Raw genomic sequence first — 13878 nt, 5'->3', positions numbered from 1 at the left:
CCCAAGGTACATGTGGCTTAAAGAGAGGACAATCCAGGAGACTGTGGTCATCACCCTCTGCCACCCCAGAACTGTGACATTGCCAGATTTGTGAGAAAGGAATCTGGGAAGTCCTTACTCTTGGCAGAGAAGCTCCTATCTGGAGCCCAACCCATCCCACTCCTGCTTTTCAGAGATGTGAAGTCCCCCGCAGAGCAGCTGCTCTCGGCCTTCAAGTGCATGCAGGTCCACAGGTTCCCTCTCCCTGGCTCTACAGAAGCAAGGTCATGACTTCCAATCTTTGGTATATATAAGAAACATCTGGTCCTCTAATATTAAAAATGTAGATGCTTAGGCTTCAGCTCCCCCACAGTCTGGAATGAGTCCCTGACATCTGTAATTTAAGTAACTCTGGCTCTGGGCCCTGGATGACACTTAGAGCAGATGGTGAGGACATTAAGAGCTCAAGCACCAATGTTAGAGTACTTGAGGCTGGAGCTCTATTCTACCCATACTTGTTGGGTGACCTTGGGCAGCCATTTCGACTCTGCACACCTCAGGTTCCTTGTCAAAAAAATGGGGATAATAGTGGTGTCTACTTCATAAACGTTTTGTGAATACTAAATATGATAACCCTGCAAAGCATATATCCGAACATGTGTACTACTTACTAAGAGTAAGTAGTAAATAAGCAGACATTATTAATATTACATTAAAAAGATAAACAAAAATAGCCTCTCATCCTAACAGTCTCCCAGCGCAACCCTGCAACGCTTGATTCAGAGAGTGTTTTTATTTTTGTATTTAACGGGGCTGACTTCATGAGAACTGGGCTGGCCTCCCAGGGGATCCATTCAGTGGAGTTGTGCCATGGTGGGAATACCGTGCATTTGGTGGTCCTGTAGTATCTGCAGTAGCAAGGTCACCGGCATCATTAAATCCATCGCGGGGTCGATGCTAAGAATTGAATAAATGTCCAGTCATGGCAGGGTGCAAAGACAAGTAAAAGAACCTCCCCGTCACCGAAACCAACTTACATGAGGTTCGATGATGCATGTATGCCTTCATTCATTCAATAAGGATGCCCTGAAGCCTCTCCATGTACACGGTTCTATGTACCAACAGCTACATGATGAAGCAGGTGGCCTCAAATGGCATAGACGAAGAGCAGTTTTCTGTTCTGTGTATGAATGTGGAGTTTCATGGTGGGCGTTGGAGGACAGGACAAGTCAGAGGACAGCTGAATTCTTCTGGATGCAATTTTGTGAAATGTCACCTCGTGCCACTGAAGTGAAAAAAAAAGGATTTGGGGCGCCTGGGTGGCTCAGTCGGTTAAGTGGCCGACTTCGGCTCAGGTCATGATCTCACGGTTCATGAGTTCGAGCCCTGCATCGGGCTCTGTGCTGATGGCTCGGAGCCTGGAGCCTGCTTCCGATTCTGCGTCTCCCTTTCTCTCTCTGCCCCTCCCCCACTCACACAGGGTCTCTCTCAAAAACAAATAAACATTAAAACGTATTTTTAAAGAAGTATTTTATTACTCGTGTATGAGAAGACTTTTGTTCCGTTTTTTAAGAATTGTGGTGTGGGAAAGAAAAGTGGAATGGTGATTCAAGGCTCTTTAAAGAACTCGTGTGATGGGTTCAAGAAGGCAGGCGGAACTACTGAATTTTACTGCTCACACACACAAAAAACTCTCACAAATGCCAGGGAAGGCAAGAAAACAGAATGAACCCACAAAACTAAGCAAGAGTGCCATTAGCAGACTAGAAACATTGAGCCACCTCTGAAAGATCAAAAGCAGATACAGAGGGTAAAACAGGGTGCACACACGCATACACACACACATGTACACACACACTCGTATGCACACATGCACAAGTGTGTGTGTGGACACAGAAACACTTAAGGTGAACTCTAGGCTAGAGTCAGAAGAGAAAGGGATGGGTGGAAACTCATGAGCAGAAATACAAGAATATCGTTCTAGGCAGAAGAGATGATTGTGCATAAAGCCCGGAGTGAACCAGGCCAGGTGTATTTGGGAAAATAATGAAGTATCTAAACTGATTGGTGTGTTGGACCCTCTAAAATGTCCCACTAGAATCACATTCTGTACCCCTGATGTGGTATTCACAGCCCTCCACACACTATCCCCAGGATTCCTTTCACATCCGATTCGTCAATTTATCTCCCCAACTACTCTCGGTGTCCCAAATGTGCTGGACCACTGGTCATTTCCAGGAAAAAAGTCCATATGGTCTGGACTCTTGCTGTGCCCTCATTGGGGTGACACTCCCACTTCTATCTTTGAAAGGGTCTTCCTTCAGGTCACATCCAAAGGCCACCCCTTCCTGAAGCCAGCTTCAATGGAAACCATCCTTTCTATATAGGAACCCAGCATTTTGTACCTCCACATAACTACTGATGACTTCTGCTAGCTACATAATTTCCTTGCCTGTGTCTTTATTTACCCAGGACATTGTGAACATCTTGAAAAGAAGGACTGTGTCTCTCTTAGCACTTTGCACATAATAGGGGCACACAGAAAAATGTCTAGAATTGTAGCAGCTACTTGCTAAGTAAATGAATAAACATTAAATAGTCTGCATGTGACATGCTTTTGGAATGTACAGGCTGGAGACTTGTCAAAGAGGCCTTGGGGCACCTGGGTGGCTCAGTCAGTTAAGTGTCCAACTTCGACTCAGGTCATGATCTCGCGGTTTGTGGTTTCAAGCCCCGTGTCGGGCTCTGTGCTGACAGCTCAGATCGGGCAGACCGTGGCAGATCGGGGTGACATTTGAAAAATCTAAGAGCAGTCAGAGTAGAAACAGTGGAGCACCTAGAACAGGCACCATGCCAAAATCTACCCACATGGTGAATTTATGTTGAGAAGGATGTTTCAAAAGGTGGGCCAAAGTTAAGTATTTGTTCCCAAATGAAACAGAAAGGGGAAGATAACCTGCAAATAGAAACACACAATATAGCAAAGCTGGCAGGAAATGCAACTTGAAAGATGGCTGTTTCAATGGCTCCATGTAAAGCCAAGCTCAGGAACAAATTCCCTTTACAACATGGCCCTTGTTAGGTACTCAGTTTTAATTAAGTAGGGAGACAAAACACAACACTAACATGTGAAAGGTAGGCACGCCGTGGGAAAGGCATCTGATCTGGAGCCAGGCTTGTTTATGGTATTCTTGTCAATATGGTTGTCATCTCAGTGCTCTGTTTATTTTTAAACCCAGGCTTTGTTTTGTATTATCTGCAAGAAAAGCAGTCGTTTCCAACGAAGTTTGGAGACAAAGTATTCATTGAAAATGCTAAATATACCAGGCAAATTAAATTTTTCCTGAGAATTTGCCCAACCAGGCGCCTGAAAGGATAGTTTATAAGGAAAGGCACAGTCCAAAAAGAATGGTCAAAATGGCCCATTTACACATAGGGTATCCCATCAGATAAAACTTCAGGGTAGGGAGGGGTTGGGATTGCCTTTGTGAGAATGATTTCTGAAGAGGTGGCATCATATAAAGAAAGCCCAGCTGGGCTCTGCTCTCCTGAGTGTGATCTTGGAAGAGTCACCTCACATTTTGAGCCTCAGCGATGACATGGTTGATTGTATCTCCACCATGGATATAATAATCCCTCACCTGCCGAGGTCCCAGCACCATTCTGAGGAAGAGAATAGGAATGTGTGGGGGAAAGCTCAGAAAATTGTGGAGAGAGGTGACAACTGTCTTTCTGGGTCTCAAGTGTCCTCAGTCTCCAAAGACACCACTGTCCTTCCTCTGGAGATGATGTGCCTGTGTCCCAGGGAGGTCCTAGGTCTGTGTGTTGCTCAGGGAAGCATGCGAGGCAGAGATCAGAGGAGAGAGGTGGTCCTGACACATTTCTTGATATGTACTGTGCAGTACTGTCCCAGCTTCCACCTTCTCCCTTTCCAGTGAGCCCCAGGGGCTATGGTGACCAGGAACGAGAAGAAATCATTTTGATGACCACTAGCACATACTACCCTGTCTGTGATGGGGTTTTATCGCTTGTCTCAAAACACCAAAATTGTCATAGCTTTTCTGGGAAATCAGATTTATAGTAGATGATAAACTTTATGTCTCTGAAAATGTCTACTCTCACTTGAGTATGAGAGCAGAGACCCAAGAATAGTGCCTTTCCCCCTCTTTCCCTCCCTCCTTCTTTTCTTCCTCCCTCCCTCCCTCCTTCCCTCCTTCCTTCTTCCCCTCCTTCCCTCCTTCCTTCCTCCTTTTCTTTCTTCCTTCTTTCCCCCTTCCCTCCCTCTCTTCCCCCTTCCCTCCTTCCTTCCTTCCTTCCCTCCAGTCTACCTCTCTTCACTGAACATCATTTGGGGGCCCACCACTTTCTGTGATGCTGTGAATCCCCACATTCACTTCCCTATTGGCTCTCCAGAAGCTCCTCACCTCCTAAGTCTGGATTACTTCTCACCTCTAGCCCTGCCTTTCACACTGCCAAGCTCCACATGATATGCTCTGTAATTTCTATGTTCTTTTCACCCCAGGACCTTGTTGATCACCTTTTCCCCAATCTGGTATAAATCCTACATCTCCAGACAAACGGTACCTGGGAAAGGGTCATTGTCTGATAAAATCCCAATCCAAAGTCCCTTCCCTTTGGCTTCATGGAAGCATATGGCTTACAGGCAAGATAATGGTCTTTTTTTATGTTTATTTTATTTTTGAGAGAGAGAAGGGGAGGGGCACAGAGAGAGGGAGACACAGAATCTGCAGCAGGCTCCAGGCTCTGAGCTGCCAGCACAATTCCTGATGGGGGGCTTGAGCCCACAAACTGTGAAATCATGACCTGAGCCAAAGTCGTACACTCAACCAACTGAGTCACCCAAGCGTCCCAAGAATGGTCTTTAGATTCAGATCAAATTCCCATTTGGTCACTTCTAGCCATGCGATTCAAACAAGGTGGATCATGCTTCCAAACTCCAGAGAGCTTTTTGTGGAGGTGTTCTGATGACCAAGCAGGGTGACTATCCATACCATTAGAGTTCCCAACAAATAAAGCAAATGTCGAGCGACACGACATCAGCAAGAAGAGCAACAGGAAAAGGGGATGCAGAGGAATCATAAACACGGTTGCACATAATCAGCAGAAGCAGGAACCCAGGAAGCAGCCCAGCAGCACAGAGGGCTGAGCAGGGAGGTAATAATGGTGACAAGTGTGGAGAAGAATGTGTTGCATAAGCAACTACAAGCCTGAATCTCAGCTCAAACCCTCTACCTGTTAACTGCAAGGCCCCAGTAAGTCATTGAACTTCTAGCTGCCTCAGGTCCTCCTAACTCAGCCCAGACCTCTTGGCCTCACGTGGTGGGTGCGATGCGGACCGGAAGTGATGGGAAGGGGTGCATGCAAGCCGGGAAGGGCTGTGCACCTGCCCCACCATGCACTTCCTTAGGTCATCGGCTGCCCTCATTTCCTTTCATTCTTTCTTCCAAGAACCTCGCTCTTGTGTGCAAGCCTGCACTAGAACCTGACCCCCAGCTTCCTCTGAGCGAGTTTTCTGATATGTGCGTGGCTAACCCGAAATGCCAGAGCAGGTAGCACAGAGAATGTCTCCCAGGGCACAAGAATGTCCTGCGATTGGGTGGGTGGAAGAAATGGGGAAGTTGTTGAGAAAAGAGAATTAAGGGTGTTTGATTCATCACAAATTAGGCTGCTCATACACACCTCTTCGGAAGGGCTCCTGACACCAAGTCTACCGACCCTTTCACGCGCTGTAGAAACACAGAACCTGCCACGTTCAGATGAGATGTTCCTCCAACAGAGCAAGAAGGAACGTTTAACCTCCAAATGCTTCGCGCTATTGGGTTTTCCTAATATTGCCAGTGTGGTTATGAGGAGCGTTGTGTTTTATTTTCAACTCGGCATGCGCTAGGGAATTGCTCTTACGTGATAACAGCTCTGCCTCTCTCGGGAAGTGCACCACAATTAAACTTCATGAGAAGTTTTATGTGGTTTTGATACGGCATTCCCCTTCTGAATGCCCCTCTAAATGCATTTCTAAATCTGCAGTCGGCACCCATTAGCTCAGAGCATGGGGGAGAGCCGTCTATGATTAATAAAAAGAACAGCTTGCGTAACAGCATTCGTGAACGTGCGCTGCATTTTACAGTATCTCAGTTAATTACTGATTGGTAGTTTTAGGAGGGGAAGAGATCTCATGGGTCATCTACTTCACTGCTCCCTCCCCCGTCAAGAAAAAGAAAACCGACACCCAGAGAGGGTGGGGAAGAAAGCGCCGAACGAGCATGACGCAGGTCATCGGGAGCAGAGACCAGGCAGAACTCAGACCTGAATGCCAGACCAATTCGCTACCTTGAAGTCGAGATTGGAAACCTTTCCCAGGACATCCCAGCTGGGGGTCTCGCCTTTAACCTTGGGGCTCTGCCCTACTCAGTACCTAATCCAGTCCTGCCCAAAGCAAGACATATATCACCCCATGGCCCACCTGTGGGTGAGGTCCAAACCTTGTTTTACAGCCCAAGACATCTTCAGCATCATCCATGGGTACTTGTAATATCTGCCTCCAGGACAGACAAGCTTCTGGTTTTGTCTCCATGCCTAGCTCTCTCATTCTCTAGATCCCTCCTGTATCCCCCGAGGCTCTACAGTCCTTCCATAACAGAATTGATTGGATACAATCATGTGCTCTGAGTTTAATATCAGCTTAGACTTACAGGCCCTGCCAGGCAGATGGGTCTTCCTTAGAGAATCTCCCACACCTCTGCAGATACCGTTGGATTCCATTTGCACAGCCTCTAGAGTTGGGACAGTTCTCTACAGTTCCTTTTCTCTCTTTTGCTGGCTTCCTATCTCTTTGCACTCTAGTCATCACTCCTCAAGCCCCCACCAACTCAAGTTGTGACATCAACACTTAATTCGGGTGAATGGTGCTTGAATAGAGTCTTAAAATTCATAATTGATTTTGGAAACGTACCAGAGAGTTGATGGGAGACTTAACGCTACATGTTCAGCCATCGTACCATTTCTTCTTTCTGTGCTCATTCGTCCTTGCCCGCCTCCTTTGTGGTTAGGCACAATTAATTGTGGATAATGATATGTACGTCTTCCAAATAAGGAAGTTAAGATCTCTCATGTAGGATATTCCCGTCTCTCAGGGCCCTTGGAAGCCAATTATTGAGATGTTGGGGTCCAAGATGCAAGGACGTTTGTTCCCTGAGTCACTAGATGGAGAGAGCCCTGCTAACCCTCATCACATTTTGCACGAGGAAGAAATATGCTTCCTTTGGGCTAAGCCATTCAGATAGAAGGTTTCATTTCTTTTTTTTTTTTTTTTTTTTTTTATTTGAGAGACAGAGAGAGAGAGCAGTGGAGAGGGTGGGCAGGTGGAGAGAATCTTAAGCAAACTCCACGTTCAGCACAGAGCCTGTCACAGGGCTGCATCCTAGGATCCTGGGATCATGACCTGAGCCAAAATCAAGAGTCAGACGCTCAACCGACTGAGTCACCCGGGGCGCCCCCTGCGGGATTCTTTTCTTAGTGCAGCATGGCCACGCAGCCCGGCCTCTGCACACCCCCTAAGTGATGTTGTTCCTCGTGCCCCATTCTCAGTTTCCTTATCTTCATCCTCTTCCTGGATACTCCTACGAGCTCCCCCATCCCAAGCCCCTCAGGGTGCAGAAAACACACAAATCTAATGCAGGTTCTGCTTTTGAGCCTCAGACATCGACATCCAACAATCTGGTATCCATTAGGGAACTAAGTCAACTTGTCCAAAGCTAAACTGACCACCTCCCCTGACCCTTTCCCATTCTCTCTTGGTAGATTACACTACTGGTTTCCCCTGTATTATATAAAGAAAAATTCGGACATGTCATTCCCCCTTGTCTCCCTGTCTCCCCCAAAGCACCAAACCTACAAGTTCTGCCTCTGCCGGAGTTCTCAGAACCTGCTCCTTTCCATCTCCACTGTCTCCTGTCCTCATTTCTTTCATTGTCTCTTGCCTGAATTCCAATAACAGCCCTTCATCTGGTTTTCCTTACTCCAGCCTTGTTCACTCCTGAGCACACTTGTGTCATAGGCTACCACAGACGGAGCTATCTGCTCCTTTCCAGAAGTCCTGCAGGGCCCCTCTTATCCTTACCTGCTCGGCAGAGTTCTCAAGGCACTTCATGGCTAGATCCGAGTCCAGCAAAGAATGCCGCCGGAGTGCCCCTCTGAAACCAGACCCTCTGCTGTCCAGTTAGATCTCACCTGGGAAAACCACTGGCCCTCTCTGGCATCATTGTCCTCATGTAGCAAAGAGGATAAAGAATGCTCATTTTATTGGGTGGTGATGCTGAGTGAATCCAACCACTCATTGTCACATAACTATTGCTCAAAACATGGCAGTCACTATAAATTTTTATTGATAATGAAAAGGATTGCTATATTACTATATATTGGCCACCTGTGAAGTGTCAGCACCTGGGCTAACCCCTATCTACACCAATGGCATCTCATTTAATTTCTCTGACACCCCCACTTGGCCTTACATGCACCGAGGATAAGCAACTTGTCCAGGAAAACACTGGTAGTAAGTTGCAGGGCTGAGATTCAAACCCAACTCTGTAGGATGGGATCTTTGGTGCTCTTTGAACTCCACCAAGGCGAGTGGACCAAGGAGTAAAATATATTACCACTTGATATCCAGAAACAGAGAAATGGCTTAAAGATAAAATAGGTCATTTATATAATGTTACAGTACAAGGTTTCCTCTTTACACACCTCCAAGAGGGACACATTTGCATAGAATGCATTATGCATATAGAGCAAATAATGTTTGCTGGCCTATCCTACAACCACTAAAAATTATATATAGAGAAATGTATAATTACAATTATATATAAACATGTATATATATAATTGCAATTATATATATATATGTTTATATTATATATAATTATAATTACTTTATAATATTGAAAAAGCTTGTATCATAGCATAGTGATTAAGGGCACAGGACTCAAGAATCAGATGACCTTGGCTGTAATCAGCGCTTTAGAAGCATATGATTGTATAACCTTGAGCAAATCACTTAACATCTATAAGTAAGGAAATGATAGAACCTATCAGATAGGTTGTGTTGAGGACCAAACAACCAAGACAGCATATGCACAGTCCTTAGAAGGTTCCACATCAGTTTTGCTCAAATGTTATCCTCCTTGTCCTCATCATCATGATTGCAAGCGATAAAAATCAGGAAACAAAATTGAACTTGTTTTATAAGTTAACCTATATGAAACAACCCGGAGACATAAATAACACTGGGAGAAAATACACTCAGGTGCTAGCAATGGGTCTCTCCAGCTTGTTTAATTAGGAGTAATTTTTCCTCCTTATCTCTGCAATTTTTTAATGATTACTATGTGTCATTTTTATAAGAAACAAATAACATTATACTGTGGCTTTAGATGAGGAGTTCTTTTCTAACCTCACTGCCATATATATATATATATATATATATATATATATATATATGGAGAGAGAGAGAGAGATACACATATACAGGATCATCTTTGGTCATTAAATTCATTTAAAAGCTCTGATCCATTTTTGATCATCTGAAATATAGTGACAGGCACCAAAATCAATTCCTACATCCCAGGTTTGCAAAGAGCGTAAATTATTTTAGAAGTCATGTCAGGTAGAGTTTATTCCAAGGTTTGCTTGCACATTTTAATCAGAAAACACAGAAGGTATATGCAGCTTAGATTGAAATATCCCTTCACCTTGTACTTAGAACCGGGCTGACTTACTGTTTGCTGGCTGATAGGACGGGCAGAAGTTACAGCTTGTATGAGACAGCCTGGGCAGGAACTGAAGGAAACACATAAAGAAACATTTATTTAAAAAAAGTAAATCAACCATAAAGATCCTCCCAGCAGACCTGAGAGGTGGAAGCCTCTCTCTCATTTTCTCCTTGGCAAAATTTAATCTATCGCTGGGGTTTTTCAAGCGTCATATTCAAAGAGATGCAAATCCGTCAGAGCTGAGACCCCAGCTGACTTTTAGCACCTTGTGAATGTCAACGGGGTTTAAAGGTTGAAGTGACTCCCCTCCATCCATCCCAACTGATTCAAACACGTATGTGTTTGCGTGCACGCATGTGTGTGTGTGCGCGCGCGTGTGTGTGTGTGTGTGTGTGTGTGTGTCTGTATTGTTTTTTGTGAGAAGAAAGACAAAAACAGAGCACACATCTACCTATGTGTTCAGTGCCTTCTTTGTGTGGATCTGTTTGCAGCAAATCTGAAATTTAAAAGGAAAACCATACTGAGAAACAAAAGTACAATTGCGAAAACCACAGTCTATCGCTAAATCACATGCCTCGCAAGAGAGTTTTGTTTTGTTCTGTTTTGAGTTTTTTCAAATAGCAATTACTTTGTCCATCACCTTCCTCACATTAACTCATGAGTGACTCCTTCTTCCATGCAGTTTCCTGCACACAATCCCCATAATATACTATACTATAATATAAGTCATGTATTTACCATAAAAATAAGAGGTTTTAATTAATATTTGGTACACAGACATGGCTTATGGAGAGAGACGCTGTGCCTAAGGATTGACTCTGAAGTTAGCTGCCCCTCGATCTTCACACAAATGAAGGATCAATCTCCTAATGGAAATTCTGTAACATGGAGTCATAAGAGAAAAATGACATTAGGCTCCCTCTGCATAACCAAAGCCCAGATTAAGTATTAGTAATTCAGAGCTGCCGTTATGTATACAGAATTTGAAAATCACTTCACCTTCAATTCAATGATTATTTATTGAGTTACTACTAAACATTGAGCCTTGAGGATATGAATAGGACTTAGCTTCAATGTCTGGCCTTAAGGTGAGTGTAGGTTAATAGGGGAGGGTATCAGTCCCCTATGGCCATGGCATTCTGCTGAACAGACACAATCACGGTAGCGTGCAATAAGAAACATGTTCTTGCTCATGTGTCTTGGGAGTTCTGCCGATCTTGCTTGAATCTACTCACATGTCTGAAGGTTGGCTAATTGTTAGCTGGGCAACTGGGGAGACTGGGCTCAGCTCTGTGTGTCTCTCATCCTCCAGGGGGTTGGCCCAGGCATGTTCTCATGGCAATGGTGGACACCCAAGGGGAAGGGCAAGGCCAACTGCATCGGTGCTTTGCCAACCTCTGTTTACATCACATTTGCTGCCATCTCATTGGCCAAAGGCTGTATGGCTGAGTCCACGTTAGAAAGGAAGATTGCAAGAGTCCACGGCCAAGGGCGTGGGCACCAGCAAGGGTGAAGAATAGGGCTGTTTTGGCGTTCTGCTTCACGGGAAATGATAAGATAAATGCCACCATTTGATAAACATATACCACAGAACAGCAGGTGTATTTATTCCCTGGTGTATCAAGGATAGAGAAATGCATACTGGGAGACGCAGGGGGGATGTTGGAAGAATATTTAGGAGCCATAAAATAGGTCAGGGAGAGATTACAGAAGATGGTAAGACCATGGTAAATACGGAGGCATAAAATAACACCGCTCAGCATTGCAGGAGCATGCGGGGTAAGGCAATGGGGAGGTGGAAGGTGCAGGCTAAGGCTGAGAAGTTATGTGAGTCCTGATTCAGGAAGATGGAAAACACTACACGCTTTGCTGATTTGCAGACCCTGGGCTTCACGTGTAGGTGATGAATACATGAGAACACACTGAAAATAAATCTGCCTTTTCAACAGGTGTGTAGGTTAGGAAAAGGGCAAGGACGCCAACCCACGTGTCTTCCCTACGCGGAGCAAGGAGTTCCTAAACTGAACCAGCGGAAAAGGCAGGCAAGTTCAAACCTCGGCCCCGTCTTCCTTCCCACTGCTCGGAAAACATCCCCTCCTAGTAAGAAGCCATCCTTGGAGCGCAACGAAAAAGAGCCGATTGTCTCTTCAAGAGAGCGGTTGGGGCAGTGCTCTTGGTTTTGAAAAGTGCGGAGACAGTGGCATGAGATTGATTAGGTGTGTACATGTTGGCTGAGAAAGCTGTAGAAAGGCGAATGGAAGTGTTTGACAAGATGAAAGGCTATTCAGCACGTGAGACAGCTGCTTGACTGAAGAGATCTATAACAGCGCAGTCAGGAGATGATACCTCCACGGCAAAGCTGCTACAAGGGCGGTCACGCGACTTGTGTCTGGCGTGACAGGCGCGACCCGACCACATCTGAAGGCGGAGTTTAACCCACGTGCCACGCAACAGGTGCGCGGTGGCCTAGGAGCTTTCGTGGCTGCTCTGCCTCTGCCACGTTTGGTGGTCACTGCCGCGAGGCTCTCCATACATCTCTCTGGGAAACGAGGTTAGCCATCAAAGCCATTCCCGTGGCACAGAATCAGGACGGGCTTTTGAGCGAGACAGCCCCACCTGGCAACGCTAGCCACCGATCGCTCTTTGGCTCGTCTTCGCAGATGGCTTATCCTCCTTGAGGCCCAACTTTTACTCATCTGCAAAATGGGATACTATCGGCTGCTTCAAAAGGGAAGCGTGGCACACACGACATCCTGCCTTCGTGGGTATATTAGCTTTCTGCTGCTGGAAGTCCCCAGCACAGGTCTCCCTGGGCTAAAATCCCTGGGCAGAGCTGCGTGTATTTCTTCCCAGAGTACAATCCATCTCCCTGCCCTTTTTTAGCTTCTAGACACCATCCACCCTCCTTGGCTTGTGCGTCTTTTCATCTATCTCCAGAGCCGGAAACACGATGTCTCTCTGACCCTTCTTCTGTAGTCTCATATCCCTTTGACCTCAGCTGGCAAAAGCGCTCCACTTTTAAGGATCCACGTGATTAGACTGGATCCACCCGGATAGCCCAAGACGATCCCATCTCCAGATCCTTAACTTAATCACAGCTGCAAGTTCTATTGCTAGACAAGATACCATGGTCACAGGATCTGGGAATTAGGACCCAGACATCTTTGTGTATGGGGTGGGGTGGGGGGTGGGGTGTTCTGCCTACCACATGGGGAAAGCCGTCTTTGACAACACCACAGATCAAGATCATTTTGCAACTCACCGATGATGTCTACACTAAATTGACCAAACACACGGCTAGATACAAGTTGACTTGCGGTCAAGTAGGGAACGTTTGCGTGATTGAGGACCCAAACGCTGATAATAATGCAAATGTCGTCGGCTCACGGGATCCTTCCCTGATTGGATAAGTTACCATTACCCTAGTAGAGGTCCTACACAACTGCCTGTGCTTTCCTCCTTCTCTTTGCTCGTGTTACATTTCCAGTGTTGAGCACAATGCCTGGCATATAATTGGCTGTTGACAAGTATCTGATAGATGCCTGAGTACGCCATTGATAACTCATCTACCTCGGTCAAGTTACTATGTTGGTCACCATGTCTAATCTTCATCTTGAACTTTGAGGTCAAAACCATTAATCCCAATTAGGGGAATATGGGGATGCAGAGGAAACTGCAGCTCAGCTGGGAAAAACTCAAATTCCTTTCCCCAGTCCCAGAGCCAGTGAATGCTAAAAGCGAGGTTCAATATGGACCTGTGGGGCCCTGAAGGCCATTCTCTTTCCCCTTGTGTCTTCTCCAGATGGACCATGGAATATATGGACTATAAATCCACCCAGTTCAGATGAAAAACGGTCTTGCCCGTGATCGGTGACATTGTCACGGCCTCACTACCCAGGTAATGATCATAGTAAGGCGTCAACCGCAGCATCTATAGTAATGGCTAAACATATATACTGTTAACTTTGAGTCAGATGCTTCTGGGGGTGGTTGGCTAATCTACATTAATTCGGTTAATCCTGGCAGCAAAGCTGTGCAGCTCTCACGGAAGGGGAGACACAGAGGTTAAGCAACATGCCCAAGGCCACACAGCTAGTAGGACACAAAGCAGAGG

Source organism: Leopardus geoffroyi, chromosome B3 (assembly GCF_018350155.1).
Source record: "Leopardus geoffroyi isolate Oge1 chromosome B3, O.geoffroyi_Oge1_pat1.0, whole genome shotgun sequence".
In the NCBI taxonomy this organism is placed as follows: domain Eukaryota; kingdom Metazoa; phylum Chordata; class Mammalia; order Carnivora; family Felidae; genus Leopardus; species Leopardus geoffroyi.
The sequence above is the reverse complement of the archived record's forward strand: the minus strand, read 5'-3'. Positions refer to the sequence as shown.